General features: G+C 36.7%; 1 long non-coding RNA gene across 2 annotated transcripts; it reads left to right on the top strand.

The window, feature by feature from the left end:
• Positions 1 to 1,599: 1,599 nt before the first annotated feature.
• Positions 1,600 to 3,611, top strand: LOC121052020. Of its 2 annotated transcripts, XR_005807781.1 has the most exons (5): positions 1,828 to 1,889; positions 2,058 to 2,105; positions 2,713 to 2,798; positions 3,152 to 3,260; positions 3,438 to 3,611. It is a non-coding gene; the product is annotated as an uncharacterized LOC121052020 (long non-coding RNA). The 2 variants fall into 2 exon arrangements; XR_005807780.1 differs by having other exon boundaries at positions 1,600 to 2,105.
• Positions 3,612 to 11,719: the final 8,108 nt, after the last annotated feature.

Below are 11,719 nucleotides of genomic sequence, written 5' to 3'. Positions count from 1 at the left end.
CAGCCCTTGTTGAATGTGTCGAAACCTTCATCCTCACAAAACCTATTGTCTCTCTCTTTTCTCACAAAACACGAAACCTCTCTCCTCTGAGCCAAAAGCTTAGAGCTATCTCTTAATCATCTCATCCAAAACCCTCAAATTCCAAATCTCCTTATCTTCATCTCATTCAATTGCTTCCCCGATTTGAATCCCAAACTTCAATTCAACTCTACCATCTCCAGTTCACCGTATTTTGCTACCAAAATGGCATTCCTTGGCTGCTGTTAGCCTTTTCTAGGTCGTCTTTCTTTGTCTCTGAGACCGCACAGCACCAAATGTTCACCTTCCTATTTCAATTTTCTCTTGTGGGGATCTGCGTCACCCTAGGGTTTTCCGAGTTCGTGGCCCAAAACCTAGCCTCCTCCACCAGTGGCTACGTTGTCCACCAATGCTGGGTTAGATCTCTCCTGTTCGATACCAACCAGAAGGCCAATCTCGACCCCTCCGGCGCCATAACTGCGGCAAGGTTCTCTGGTAAGGTTTCACTCTCTTATCCTCCAAATTCGCCCATCTTTTTTTACCTTGGCCCCAATTTCAAGTCATTCTCTTAGCTGAGACTTCCTCTTTTTGAGATGGTTGGTAAGAAAGGAAGAAGAAGAAGTCATCGAAGATGAGAAAGTTCAATGCTTGGCTTGTGTTCTTCAAGCTCGAGTGGAATTGGAATTGGCCTTTCTCGTCGACTTCGCTATCACCGGGATTCTCATCACCAAGTTCTCTCTCTGTCTCACTGGGTACTCCACTCCATTTCTCTTTCTCATTCTGTGAATATGAGTCCCTTTCAGTGAGCAAGGGTTTTGATTTGATTTGTTTCGGGGTTCTAATTTTGCAAAGGAGGATGCGAAGAACTCACCTTTTGTACAGAGGCACACGAAGTAGGTCTCTCGAACAACCCCAATCTATTATAAATTTTTGCATACAACAAGTCCTTTGGCTAAAATTATGCTTAGACGGAAGCGAATTAGAAATCATTATCTCTTTGACATATTTATTTTACTCTTAATTGGAGAACAATTATAGCTCTGGTGCAGGAAGTGGTGGTCAAGTTGCCAAAGATGCTCTAGGAAACGATGTAATTGCAGCTGAACGGCTTCAGACTCATGGCCCTGGTGACAAGACTCTCTCACATATACCTAAATGAGGATAAATCACGGTTTGCTCTATATAAGGTAATGCAAGATATCTATCTATAAAGTTTTTAATTCCAGAGGAAGGAAGAAAAGAATGGGGCATTGTAATCATGCTTGGAACCTTACTGTTCTTTCATTCTTTGTTCATAAATTGTCCCTGCTATCCATTGCGAATTCATTGTTTTCCATCATGTTTTAGGTAACATCCCAATCCCATGTGAGGAAATGACGATGTTGAAGTTGAATCCTTACTGTTCTTTCATTATTTTTTGTATTTCCTGTGGATAAGCAGTGTCCACAACACTTTACCTAGTTTTGAGACATCCTTATATTGTGTTATGACCATAAATTTTTAACAGCTTTCTTATTATAACCCTATGGTAACAAATCTGTATTTGTTATTGTGGTTTGCATCTGACTGATATATATCTAGCCTGCAACATTGTAATATGAGATGTTGCCTGCAACATTCTTAATGAAATTTGATGCGAGGGATATTATGTTGGGGAGAGAAATAGGTCTATTGGGACTTCGGATAATCGTGATAATAAATTCTTTGTAATATGAGTTGCTGTCGATCACATTCTTGATTGGATTCTCTCTCTCTCTCTCTCTCTCTCTCTCTCTCTCTCTCTCTCTCTCTCTCTCTCTCTCTCTCTCTCTCTCAACTCACATTTTTTACTGCATCTTGTTTTCCAAATTGAATATTCTTTAAGCTTAAAGGTTGAGTGGACCTCTTTTCATGTCCTTATGCTTTTGCTTTTATTTAACATCACATGCATTCCCGATTTGTTGTCTTTCATGTACTTGAGATTTTACATCTTTATTTTGTTTGTTTTATCTATGCAAATTTATGTGTTGTTGAACTTACTGTTCTTGACCCTTTGGCAGGAGAAAGAGTTTAAAGTTGCAGTTCTCCTTATTTTTGACAATAAGCAGGTAAATACTACTGCCTGAGGGGGAGTTTTACTGTTTAATGTCCTGTACAAATGTTATTCCATAGATGGGGACAGTGTAAACAGCCTTCTATTGAAGAAATAAAAATTGAATTGAGGATAGATTTTCCCTTGTATAGTCAAGTAGTCCTTCTGTTGTAGTTTCATGTCTCTATCTCTACACTTTCAATTATCATTTCAATAAATTGTGCAAGTTTTTGCAATATGATATTCTCGTTAGCGATGATATTGGGTTTTCACAAGTTTGTTAACTTAGGTTTGGAATTCCCAGAATTCCCATTTAGTTAGGCTATTGATTATTATTTATCTTGTGTAGTGGCATAGTGCTTGAGGAATAAACCTTTAGTTTCCAATTACAGTCAATCACTTTATTTAATAATAAATTGCAGTTTTGTTAGGTTTTCATTTTTAGGATTCTCATAGGTATTTAAGTTGTGGCTTACCTTATAATGATTCAATCTACATATGCATGGTAGGGGATAGGCAATACTAGGAATTAATGCTCAGAATTTAGGAATTGAAGGGATTTTGTTCCTTGTACAAAAATATATGAACTGGTTCTTTAATTTTATGTTGCTGGGGATTGCTAGGAAGTAAAAAATGTATGATAGGAGATTTGGAGTTCGCTAGAAAAGCTCTGCCTGTATGATCAAAGAACACGAATTCTGGAATTCAGGTATTGACAGAAACTTTATACTTTGGAAGCTTCACATTCTCTTGTTTTCATTCATTTGGTGTTTACAGTAATGCATATCTATCCTGCTTTAGTTTATTATCTGTATTTGGTTTTGAATGTTGCTAGTTTCCGCCTTTGTTCTGTTATGTAGGTACTCATATGGTAGTTATTCAGGATTTGTAATCACACTTTAAGTAGATATTATGCAATGTGAAACCAACCCAGGCCTGATTCTTCAACCATTGTGTGTCCTCTGCAGCTTAATGATCATTAGTGTTTTTTTTTTTTCAATCAATCAATGGTTGGGGAAACAGAGTGACTGACTAATCTTGTTAACATATTATGCTTGTTAGGACAAGGAACTTGCTTCTATGATCAAGAGTCTTTCCGAGAAACAACATTTTACCGCAAAATGGCTTCAACTGCCGAGATTGGATGGGATTTTAGTACAAGATGGATGAGGTAGATTTTTGAAATAAGGAGAAGTAATTGATTTAGCATTTATACTCCTACATTAACATTTTATTGAAAGCACAATAGAGGATGTTTTGAGTTTGTCTTTCATGTCACTGCACAAGATTATGAGAAGTAAACGAGGCAGGTCATTTAATTGAAGAGCTTGCTCTTGTTTCCGTGCAGGAGCCATATATGTAGGAGTGGACTGAGCAATTGGAAAGCAGTGACCGATTTATGTAGGAGCCATATATGTAGCAGCTGCATATGTGCATATTTTTGGAACAAGTATATATTGTATCTACTTTTGTTGTTTATCATTGTTAGTTAAAATGCAGCAGTCATCAAGCTGCTTTCTTCTTTTTTTGTTTCATTGTATAGATACTTGAATATATGGATGATTGACAAATGCTAGCTCTTTTGGTACATTAGATGCTTGAAATAGAGAACTTCAGTACATAATATATTTTGAATATTATATTTGTGCAAATATTTCAGGTAAAAAATTGATAATAAACATACAATAGTGAATTACATTAGGTTAATCACACAACAAATCATTTTAATCACACAACGGTACCAACTAAATTTTGTTGTCTCATTAAAACTCACACAACAGAATGAATACATATCAGTTGTCCAATGTTAAATCACATAACGGTATAGAAATAAGATGTTGTATGACTTGTGAAGAATTCAACACTGAGCCTCACACATACAACGGTTACTTATGATACCTGTTGTGTGAAGGAACAACCAACAACAGTCGCCATATTTTTCTGTTGTATGATAATATAACCAACAACAGCGTGTACTTGCTTCTGTTGTCTGAGTGTTATTTTTCTGTTGTGTGAGAAGTTAACCAACAATAGCGTGTCTTACTTCTGTTGTCTGATCACCATCGAAAATGCGGCACATCCAATTTCTGGCATTGGCATGCGCAGAATTGGTGCAACGGTTATAAGCAGTGCGTTGTGTCTATGATATTCACATAACGGTGTTTCACCGTTGTGTGATTGTGCTCATCACACAACATCGAGATAGACGACAGACATGGTCCACATCACACAACAGATTTCCACCGTTGTGTGATGCAGTTTTTGTAGTAGTGCAAATTTTTCCTCATAACTCAGCAGAATAGCTCACTTTCTATCTTTCCAATGTTGTTAATCTGTAGGCATTTTTTGAAGCAAAAACAGATGAAATGGAGATAAAATCTTGCACGTACCCTCTCTTTGTAACCTGTGATTCTTTGGAACGCGAAAAGAATCACATAGAGGGCTTCGCTGTATACTCTCTGGGATTGGTTGTAGCCAATATTATTTTGTTATAGGGAAAAAATTACAAACAGTACTCAACTTATGGGCCACTCCGAACTTCTATACCCAAGCTTCCGAAACTATCATAATGGTACCTCAAATATCCCACCCGACCCAACATTCGTACCTGCCGTCATGGACGGCGTTAACTATCATGCCACGTGGCATTTTCTTAGGGATAAAACCGACCTTCTGTCTTTACCTCCAGGGAAAAAAAAACAAATAGTACCCAACCTATGACCGACTCTGAATTTCTGTACCCAAATTTTCAAAAACTATCACAATGGTACCCAGGTTATCTAGCCCGACCCAACATATGTACCCGCGTCCCACGCTTGCGCAGCCTACCCAGCGCCCCGCGCCTGCGCAGCCCACCCGTGCCCAAGATGATGGGAGAGTTGGGAGGAAGAAGAAAATGAAGAGAGTTTGAGGAAGAAGAAGAAAATGAAGAGAGTTTGAGGAAGAAGAAGAAATCTGGTGAAAGGACGAAAATACCCCTCAAAGTTTGACAGTTGACTAACTCCGTAACGGCTAATAGTGTTCTAGGTACTAAAGTTGGGTCGGGGTCCGAACTTCAGGTACCAAAGTGATAGTTTTGGAAACTTTGGTACAGAAATTCGGAGTCGACCATAGTTTGGGTACTGTTTGTATTTTTTACCCTTTTGTTATATAGTTCTCCTCATTGTGTTACTTTGTGTGGGGCGTGAACTTCTATCGTTTAGCTGGTATTTTTTTTCTAGGATTGGTTGTAGCCAGTATTATTTTGTAAGTTGATGTTTCAATTGTGGTGAAATGATGAATCTTGTTTCCAAATTTTAGTAACCTAAGATTCAACAGGAGGCTTGAATTTCATTCATGGATTCGACAGATCTAATTGCTCCTGCTATTGTTGCTGCTCCTGCTCCTACTACTGCTACTGCTCATGCTGCTGCTACTACTACTACTACTGCTCCTGATACTACTACTGTTACTGCTCCTGCTACTGCAAAGGATTGGACGAGTGCAGTAGCAGAACACGAGTGCAAGTGTAGTAGCCAAACTGAATGAGTATGAGTGCAGCGAGTGCAGTAGCAGGATTAGACAATGACGAGTGTAGTAGCAGCACACGAGTACAAGTGTAGTAGCAGGATTGGACGAGTATGCGTGCAGTAGCAGGATTAGGAGAGGACGAGTGTAGTAGCAGGATTAGGAGAGGACGAGTGCAGTAGCAGGATTAGGCGATGATGAGTGCAGTAGCAGGATTAGATGATGAGATGAGAGTAGTAGGAGAGTGAGGTTTTGTGCAGTAACAGAAAGAGATTATTCTCAAGGAAAAAAAATAACATAAACAGATTATTCTAAAAAAAAAAAAAAAGTAACATAAGGGGATTAAAAGTAAAAAAAAAGTAATTAAGGGTAAAAAAGTAAATTAACTCATGACATGTGGCAAGTGGAGAGCAGATTGTCCTTATTTGTAAGATTTGATCCTTATAAAGGGATTAGAAGTTAAAAGAAATAGTTAAGGGTAAAAAAGTAAATTAACTCATGACATGTGGCAAGTGGAGAGCACATTATCCTTATTTGTAAGATTTAGTCCTTATATGTTTAATTCAATCTTTAGAGTATGTATTTGTTAAGTCATCTTTTGTCAATAACTTATATGTAATTTGTTATATTAAATTAATCATAAAGTACTCAGCAGTTTTCAGAACCTAACCTAGTACCTAACATAACATTCTTACGATAGGCGGAAAAAAAAAATTAGCAAAGACCAGAGGGAAGCACTCATCCAAATTCCAACCTTATTTAGGAGTCGGAATGCTCAGTTTTCTTACATTTCCTCGTCCAAGTTCCAACCTTCATACAATAGTCCGGAGCTCAATATATAGGATTCTATTGCCTGGATCAAAATTACCAGCCGCCATCGGCATCCTCAAATCCCAACTCTATATTATCTGATGCAGAATAAGCATTCCATATCAGAAGTAACATAACAGAAACAATATTATGCACGTGTGTAAGTAGGTGTACACAACTAATAAAACTAAAGAGTTTTAAAATAAAATCTCACACCTAACATCAAAATCTACATGATAATTTTTTTTATTTTTTTTTATTTTTTTCAATTTTTTATTTTATTTTTTTATTTATGATTGAGATCATACCGTTCCTTAAAAACTTCCTAGACCCAGAGACTAAACCGTGCCGAGAGATTATATCAGAATGCTTTCTCCCCCCAACCGCTAAGAATAGACTAGGATTTAACTCTAATCAACGTCGGTGGGATTCAAATCCGGGTGTGGGGGTTCCACACCTGGAGGCTTTTACGAACTTGACCACCGTCATCTACATGATAAAGTTGATAACATTATTCGTTTTGCACTAGCTAGTTAATAGTGAGTAATTATTAGTTAAACAATGTTGTCTTATTCGTACAAATAGAATTCCTATTTCTTATTAGACAATACTCTTTTTTTTCTTTTCTTTTTTATGGATTTGGACAATTAAAGATTATCTTTGTGAAAAAAATAAAGTTAGATCAGATCAAATCAATCATACATTGTTCTTCTTCTTCTTCTTCTTTTTTTAATCAAACCCATAAGGGCGGCAATATCATTCATCTCAAGTTAGAGTGGTCATTACATACCGTTACGTTGCCATCTATAAACAAATAAGAAGATGTGGTAGTACACACAGTGGTACATAGAACTAGGTCCACTCATTATACATCAAATACATCAAAAAACAGGTCTCTTCCTTTGTTATTACTTCAGAAGATTTTCTAAAGCACATAAAAGTGCATATCTCCCTAACAAATAGAGAATTATTGAAAATAGATTAAGCTACTAACATAGAGATTTTTAAACAAAGCGAAATAATAGAAAAAAAAATGTAACTAATACTATGGGCCTAAGGCAAAAACCCTAGCCCAAATATAGCCCAAGGCCCATCCTATCCAATCCTTCACAGCCTGAGTACCGCCCGTGCATCGGCTGCCACCACAACCTGCTGCATATCATCTCCACACCACTCGTAGCCAGCCGTTGTCCCGCTTCAGGAAAGACTGCCATTACATGCCACCACCAAAGGGACGAAAAGGCGTGTCCTGCACCACAGGTAACTTAACCCAAACCAGGGAAGAATCTGTGTATCCAAGCCGCAAGATGCCTCAGCAATGATGCACGCAAAGCCATCGCCGTCAAGAATCGAATCTAGTCCACCGCCTTCACTCACCCTGAAACGATGTACACCAAAATGTCACCACACATATTTGCCTCGACCAAAAAGACTGAACCCCATCATCAACATCACGAACCAGGCCACCCCCTAGGTCATTTAGTCCGATCATTCTCTGTCTGGCAGCTTCACAACATCGGCAGGCCACATCAGAGTGCTACTGGACGAGAAGAAGGGAATTGGAGAATACGGCTTCGGTTTTGAACATGCGTCTTCTGCTTAGGGTTTTTTATATTTTTTTTAATCATACATTTTTTTTTTGAAGAATATCATGTTGATATATATTAATACTGTCACGCCCCCAAATCCAAGGCCAATATTGTACTGAAATATGGCTCGTGAATTTGTGACGTGAGTCAAAACAAATAAAATTTTCTTCTTGAATAAATCAACAGGAAGTAAAAGAAATTATATACGTGTTTGAATAGTACTTTTATTAGAAAACAAATATCGGTAATATATTTACAAAACCAAAGTTAAGCAAAATTCGAATCAGTACAGGTATTCACTAGAAATAGTAGTAGAAAAATATTATTTTATCTAGTAGGTTCATCCCGTTTCCCCAAGCATCTACTCAATACCTGAAAACAAGAAGGTGTAGCATCATGAGCAACACAAGCCCAGTAAGTACACAACTTACATTCTTATATTAATGTGTCTTATAAGAAATCAAAACTAAACAACCAAGTAAAATGTACCAAGAACCATTTATATGTTCATACGAATTCTTAAATATGTATATATATATATACACACAATACACACACACATATATACAAATATATTCATTCATGTGAATGGTTTGGTAATAAATCACAAAGTCACATCTTCTTATCAAACCAACAAATATTGTAGTATTAATATGTGAAATAACCTTAAAGCAATACATGCTTGATTTTCTTTTTACCAACACCTTCACATATTCAAAATATATCATGGATAGATATTTGATCAATTTCACATAACACCTTCACATATTCAAAATATATCATGGATAGATATTTGATCAAAATAACGTAAGTACAATTCTCTTTTTAGTGAATTTTCAGATTAACTGGTAACAAATCACAGATCCACGTGTTAGGGTCCATAATACCAAAACACGGGAAAACCAGGTTGACTGGTATCAAATCATAAATCCACGTGCTAGGGCCATAATCCCAAAGCACGGGTAAGCCGCAGCATACCAAGGCCACTCTCCAAAGTATGTATACTCAAAGTACCACCCTTCCTAAGAGTATAATAGTGCACTATCTGAAGGGACTAGAGCCCACAGCTTAACGTCATCATAACACCCAAAACAGTTTTACCAGTAATTCACTTAAGCACGGGGTTGTTGTAATCACCCGGCTTCACAATTGTACTTTTCAGACATAATCAATTTCACAACATACAATCTTTATAAATTATAGATCGTAATATATGTATATGTACACACACATATAGATACATATACTTAGGAATAATCTCATATGAAAACATGTGTAACATAATTGTATAACACAAATAAGTAAATTCACTAGCAAACAACATAATTAAAAAGAAGCTTATACATAATTGGAATCAAGTAAAATAGGTAATAATAAAGCACAAGCATTAAATAAGTAACTATAAACAATTTAACAAAATTATATTATAGTTAGTATAAACATTAAAAAGAAGCTTATACATAATTGAAATCAAGTAAAATAGGTAATAATAAAGCACAAGCATTAAATAAGTAACTATAAACAATTTAACAAAATTATATTATAGTTAGTATTTCAGTCCTTATGTCCAAATTCATTGAAGTTCATCAACCATGTTCATGTTTCTCCGATTAGAGTCATCAAACTTCAAAATATGTTATGTTGTCCATCACAAGTCCGAATTAGTCAAATGAGTACACCATTTCAAAGGGTTTTTCACAAGGAATGCAATGGTATAAGTCATGTAATCCAGTTCGAAGTCACATAGTCCAGAAATGGTGAAGAACCATAACAGTGCAGAAACCGATATTTTTAATACTGTCCTTTGATGTCTAAGTAATTACGTACTGTGTATTTTACCATTATTTCTCAAACTTTCCAGATCGGAAGTAGAGGTCCTAAGCTTCAAATTGATATAAATTTTGTAGAAAATGGATAAGAAATGAGGGAGATATGAATTTTTGAAGTTGTGATGGCTGTATGAGATTTCCAGCAAGTTTAAAAGTTGGAAACTTTGATTAGCCATAACTTCTTCATTTCTTAACCTTTTTTAGTGATTCAAAAGCCTAAATTGAAGAACTTTTGATGAGGAATTTAATACTATAAATATTTTTGACAAAAAAGATTTTTTTATATACGAAAATACTGGTTTGCAGCAAAGCAGATCCTTTTCCATTTTATCATTGATTATGTAGTTTGATAAATCTTAAAGACAAAATAACATAAAAATGTATTCATGTACTTACTTAAGAAACTCAGGGGTGAGGTGAAGATTTTGGTCTTGAATTCAAGCTTGGACTTCTTTAAGAAAAACAAAGGGAGCTTCTACAGAGAAAAAGGATGAAGGATTTGTGTGAAGAACTTCTAGTTGAGTTTTCTCTTCACTAAGGGAGTTTTTGATCAATTTTGCATTTGATCTTCAAGCTTGTAAGAAGTATGATCAGATCATATGCTTAAATAGGCTAGAATTAAGCATAAAATAAGTAAGTGGCAAATTATTATAAGGTGAGTGACTAATTACTATTTAGGTTAAATGATTAAAATGATAAGATAAAATTAAAAAAAATAAAAGAAAGAAAGCATAAATCCACTTGCTATATATATATATATATATATATATATATATGCATATATGTATGTATGTTCACATACACATCCATATGCACATTTACCCAATTAATAAGTAAAGAACTTTAGTAAAAAAAAAATTACAATAATTAGTACTAAAATGACATGCATCACAAAAATAACATAGATGAAAGTCTTGAGCTCAATAACAAAGATTTTTCAAATATAGTTAATAATATAGTGTTCTATAGTTGACACAAATTTTCGGGTTATTACAAATACTTAGGCCAGAAAGCACCATTACATATCCTCCCTCTACCATCTCTGGGTAGATAAAGAGTTCGTGGAAAACCACAGCGATACATAGATTAGGTCCGATCATTTGACGGTACCCATGCTCACTTATTTAAGCGAGCCTACAAACTATGAAAATAACATAGTAAATAAGCAAGCCTAAAGATAAAACTTATAGTAACCTAAAAACGAAGGAAATAGAGTTCCCTAAACAAAAGGAATTATTGAAAAGACAAACTACAGCCCAAAATAGCAGCTCAACAGCCTTAAGAAAGAAGCCCAACTCAGGCCCAAACAAAGAATGGCTTGACCTAAGCCCATAGACCATCTGCAGCCTCACTGGTCGATCACTGCAACTGATGCCAGACCCCGCCGCTGCGAAACCGATGCCAGTCCTCGCCTTTGGCACCTAACGCCATATCTCGCCACCTCAATTCACCTCCAGACCTTGCTGCCTCAAACGACGGTGAAACCCGACCGAGCCACGCCGAAACCAGTCTGATCCAGCACGCCGCCGCCACTTTCCTGCCCCACCAGGAAGTCCCCGATCATGGAGATGCTTCGACGACACGACCTGCGTTGCATCGCCTCCCGCCGAGCTTGCCGACCCGAGTCTGCTGCTTGTCGCCAAATCCATCCCATCCAAAGCCCAAGTCAAAACCCCTCTCCAAGCAGCTCTCAAGCCTCTAGTATTTCAGTTCCCGTCCGGCAGCAGCTTCTAGCCTGCGAGGCAAGCCACCGCCGCCCATGAGCGCCGCCGACAAGAAGAAAATTTGCAAACCCTAGACCAAAGTGGCTATGGTGGGAAATAGGGTTTTTTTCGAGAGAGATCAATTGTTTAGCACCCAATTATATCAACAAACAAACGATTTTGGTAAAAACT

Source organism: Rosa chinensis, chromosome 3 (genome assembly GCF_002994745.2).
Source record: "Rosa chinensis cultivar Old Blush chromosome 3, RchiOBHm-V2, whole genome shotgun sequence".
Taxonomy (NCBI): domain Eukaryota; kingdom Viridiplantae; phylum Streptophyta; class Magnoliopsida; order Rosales; family Rosaceae; genus Rosa; species Rosa chinensis.
The sequence above is the reverse complement of the archived record's forward strand: the minus strand, read 5'-3'. Positions and strand labels throughout refer to the sequence as shown.